The sequence below is a fragment of the Meles meles genome, chromosome 19, assembly GCF_922984935.1.
Source record: "Meles meles chromosome 19, mMelMel3.1 paternal haplotype, whole genome shotgun sequence".
Classification (NCBI taxonomy): domain Eukaryota; kingdom Metazoa; phylum Chordata; class Mammalia; order Carnivora; family Mustelidae; genus Meles; species Meles meles.
The window spans coordinates 58,844,123-58,849,316 of NC_060084.1; positions in this window are offsets into that span (position 1 = coordinate 58,844,123).

Genomic DNA, 5,194 nt, shown 5'->3' on the forward strand with positions numbered 1-5,194 from the left:
GGAAAAAAAGTGCCCAGCTCTATATAAACCACTCCGGATAGAGTATAGAAAAAAATCTTCTGTCTGTGAGTTGGTTAAATTCTATGGGGAGTGACAGATGATAAACAAGACAAGTAAGAAGAATATAGTTTGTCTGAAGAAGGTCATTGCTGTGGAGAAAAATAAAGCCAAGAGGGTGACTAAAGACTGCCTGATGGGAGTGGGGCCCCAAGATGGGTGGAAATACATCTGTTGCAGACCTGGACAAAAGTTGAGAAGCAAGGGGCACCTGGGTGGCTCAGTGGGTTCAACTCAGGTCATGACCCCAGGGTCCTGGGATCGAGCCCCACATCAGACTCTCTGCTCAGCAGGGAGCCTGCTTCTTCCTCTCTCTCTGCCTGCCTCTCTGCCTACTTGTGATCTCTGTCTGTCAAATAAATAAATAAAATCTTTTAAAAAATTTTTAAAAATTAAAAAAAAAAAGTTGAGAAGCAAAGTGAGGGGGAAATAAAGACCGAAGGCGAGAGTGAGGCCGCCAGTGAGAAGTGTGGGAGCCTGTGAGGCTGTGGCAGAGGGGGCCGCTGAGGCAGACAGGCCACTGAAGCCAGATCAACAGGATCTCTGGGCCGAAGCTGGTTTCACACTGTGTCTGTGACTCTTAGAGTGGTCTGGGGGCCCTGCTGTTCTCCACACTTGCTCCTGTCTTTGGCGAGCAAAGTACCTAAGCAGAGAGCAAGTCTGTAAACTCAGGACAAGTTACAAACGTTTTACGTCTGTTGAATCTGGTGACATAAAAGCCCTTACACTTTGTATGCCTTTGTTTTCTCTTTGCCTTTGCATTTCTGTTAACTCATTTTTATTGCATTTTTGTGAAACTGTGAGTCTGCGACATTTTAGGGTGTGGGGAGGTCCTTCACCAACGGCGGTTTGCACTGTGGCAGAGTGACTCTGGAAGCCATCGGGGAGTTCTGCAGGGGAAGGACGTGGTCAGATGGTTTATACAGGGTCCTTGCGACCGCTGCTTTGAGGACAGAAAACTGTCAGGAGGACAAGAGCGGCCCCCACCAATGAGGCGTGGTGGGGGCTGCACAGTAGGAGGTGCAGGTGGTTTCACTGTGGATGTGGCTTGAAAGTAAAGGACAGACATGATGTTTGGATTGCCCCATAGCTCCCTTCCCTAGCCGTCCCTTCCGCTTCCCCAACTCTCCCTCATCTTGTACTGGTGGTCATTCCCACTACAAAGAGTCAGGAAACAGAAATGCTGGCTTTCCAAAATCTATTCCTGCCACTTTTCCTGCACCCCACCCAGCCACGTTTCAAACCAGGGATCTCTCCCCGTTGTAACTCCTCCATCTCTGACAAATGAGTCTCAGACATCATGCACTTTCTCAACATAAAATAAGAATCCATCTCTCCCTTCCCATTGAAATAACCTTAGTCTCAGCCCCTGTGGTCTTTTTTCTGGACTAGGAGCACTTCCTGGAGGTGCAAGTCCCCGTCTCACCAGCCTGGGATTGACACAGGAAAAAGAACAGTAGTCTTGTTCTCTGCCAAACTTGCCATCCACAAATCTCAGAAAATTAGAAAGTACTAGCAAGTTTGTGTGAGACTCACCTAAGACAAAACTTGGCCACAATTTATATGAGACTAGTGTTAATCTTTCTATTTCCATACTGTGGTGGTGTTGTTACATTTCACTGCAGAAATAGTGTGTTCCAAGGCACCTGGGTGGCTCAGTTAAGTGTCTGCCTTCACATCCAGTCATGATTTCAGGATCCTGGGATCAAGTCCAACATCAGGTTCCTTGCTCTGCGGGGAGTCTGCTTCTCCCTCTACTTCTCCCCCTGGCTTGTGCTTTCCTTCTCTCTGTCTCTCTCTCTCTCTCTCTTGCTCTCTCTCTCTCTCAAATATTATTTTTTAAAAGATTTTGTTTATTTATTTGTCACAGAAAGAGCACAAGCAGGGAGAACAGCAGGCAGAGCAGGCAGAGGGAAAAGTAGGCTCCCCACTGAGCAGGAAGCCTGATGTGGGACTCAATTCAGGACCCTGGGCTTATGACCCAAGCCGAAGGCAGATGCTTTACCGACTGAGCCACCCAGGAACCCCCATAAGAGACTCTCAGTCATAGGAAACATACTGAGGGTTTCTGGGGGTGGGGTGGGGGAGGGCACGTGATGTAATTAGCTATGGGTATTATATAAGATTGATGAATCCCTGACCTCTATCTCTGAAAATAATAATACATTATATGTTCATTATTGAATTTAAGTAAAAAATCAAAAATTTTTAAAAAGAGAATATTTGTGGTCAGTTGTTCCTGCAGCAGGGATATTTTGGGGTTTTTAAAGATTACTTATTTATGTATTTATATGAGAGAGAAAGCAGGAGCGGGGGGAGGAGCAGAGGGACAAGCAGACTCCCCACTGAGCATGGGGGTCTGAGCTCTGGCCAGGATGGGGCCCGGGCCAGAGGCAGGCAGGGGCTCCATCCCAGGACCCTGAGATCATGACCGGAGCTGAAGCTAGACACTTAACCAACTGAGCCCTCCAGGGGCCCTTCCAGGTTGTTCTGTGATAACGTATTGGAGAGGTGGAGCTGGAGTCAGATGAAGATTCCATCAGGGATTTCATCAGTGAGCCTTTTTATCCAATCACATCTGTGGGTGCATCCTTGAGCCCACACCCTATAAAAGGGAGGAGCCTTAGGAAGATGGGTCAGATGAATCCAGCATGGAGAGTGAGTCACAGAGCTGCTTGCTTTCAGCCCAGGATGGCCCAGTTTGAAGTCCAGTCTTCTTGAGGTGAGTTTGCAGGATGAAAGGAAGATGTCTGATTTTGTGTATGTGAGTATCCATGCATGTGTATGTAGGCACTGCTCTGGGAGGAAAATTCCTAGGTGCAAAGTTATAGGGGTCCCTCAAGTGTGGGGGACGATCTATTGTGTCAACTTCTCTTTAAAACCTGGCCTGATTGCAGGGGACCTCTCCTTGTGAAAGTCTTCTTGTATGACTCTGTTATCGTGTGAATTTTATGTTTCTAGTAATTCATTTTTTTAAAGATTTTATTTACTTATTAGACAGAGATCACAAGTAGGCAGAGAGGCAGGCAGAGAGAGAGAGGAGGAAGCAGGCTCCCCGCTGAGCAGAGAACCCGATGTGGGGCTCGATCTCAGGATCAGGACCTGAGCTGAAGGCAGAGGCTTTAATCCACTGAGCCGCCCAGATGCCCCTCTAGTAATTCATTTTTTTTTAATGAAGCTCTTTCTTTCCTTTTTTTAAAAAATATTTTATTTATTTATTTGACACACAGAGAGAGATCACAAGTAGGCAGAGAGGCAGGCAGAGAGAGAGGGGGAAGCAGGCTCCCTGCTGAGCAGAGAGCCCGATGCGGGACTCGATCCCAGGACCCCGAGATCATGACCTGAGCCAAAGGAAGAGGCTTAACCCATTGAGCTACCAATGTGCCCCTCTAGTCATTCATTTTTATTACAACTTGTGGACATGTTGGCCAACAGCAGATTGGGACAAGTGGGTAGGAGCTAAAATTTAAAAGTGAGGTGTCAGCAGACTTTACTGAGTGCTTATCATGCACCAGCAAATGCTCCAATAGGGCTTTATATGTATTAACTCTTTTCGCACCCCTCCCAACTCTGGGGCTGGGTGTCATCAGAGATCAGCGCCCCCATGATATAGACAAGGACTAATGGGTAATGTGCCTATAGTCACAAAGCTCGTGAATGCCAGACTCCAAATTAAGAACCCTGCCAGCCTGAGCTTTGTTTTTAGATATAATTTTGATGTATAACATTATGTTAGAGCAGTACAACGTATTATTCAATATTTGTATATATTGCAAAGTGATCACAGTAAGTCTGGTTAACGTCCGTCATCTTGCATAGTTTCAATTTTTTTTTCTTGTGATGAGAACTTTCTTTTTTAAAGATTTTATTTATGTGAGAGAAAGAGTGTGCGAGAGGGAGAGAGAGAATTAATGGGGGAGGGACAGAAGGAGAAGCAGATTTCCCACTGAGCAGGGAGCCCCGTGATCACCCAGGACCCTAGGTTTACAACCTGAGCCAAAAGCAGATGCTTAAGGGACTGAGCCATCCAGGGGTCCCTGTCATGAGACTTTTTAAAAAAGATTTTATTTGGGGCGCCTGGGTGGCTCAGTGGGTTAAAGCCTCTGCCTTCAGGTCAGGTCATGATCCCAGAGTCCTGGGATCGAGCCCCGCATCGGGCTCTCTGCTCAGCAGGGAGCCTGCTTCCTCCTCTCTCTCTCTGCCTGCCTCTCTGCCTACTTGAAATCTCTGTCAAATAAATAAATAAAATATTTAAAAAATATTTTATTTGACAGAGAAAGAGCACAAGTAGGCAGAGAGGCAGGCAGAGGGAGAGGGAGAAGCAGACTCTCTGATGAGTAGGGAGCCTGATTTGGGGCTTGATCCCAGGACCCTGGGATCATGAACTGAGCCAAAGACACTTAACTGACTGAGTCACGCAGGTGCCCCTGATGAGAACTTTTAACATGACAGTCAGGTTTTAATTCCAAGGTCTTAGCTCTAATAATGCTCTACACCTGTGTCTGTGTAGGATTAAGTGATGTCTACAAATGTAAGGTAATCCAGAAAGAGAACCTGGGGGGAGGGGCAGATGAAGAAGAGGGCGTGGCTTCTACAGAATAAAGGAGAGAAAGGGAGGGAGGCTGATGTATGTGGATATAAAGAACCAGCCGCAACACCTAAGGTGGGGCTGGAGGGGTGAGATGGCCCTGGCAAGACCAAGAAGATCTAGGTATTTTTCTTGAGGGCTAGAAGGAGGAATAGAGGGAATAAAATGGAGTGTGACCAGTTGAGGATTTTAGAAAGGTTGACTTGAAGCTTTGTGATAAATGAATTAGGAAAAGCCAAGAATGTGTTCAACGTTCTCCTATTGGGTTTTTCCAGAATCCGCTGCCTCATTAACTGATGGGATCAGGGCGGCTGGCTAGTCTGATCAGAGCTTGACACAAATCATGAAATGACATTGACTAACAAATTAATTAGGTCTTTGTGTGCCCACATTTTATTTTTATTTATTTATTTGTTTTAAAGACACATTTACTCAGCATCATGATCAGACTATTACATTTAGCAATCAACAGCATGGGTGCAAAAAAAAAAATCTACATTAGAACCCTTTGTTGGAATGCTTTACACTTTCCACAGAACAGAAACTAAA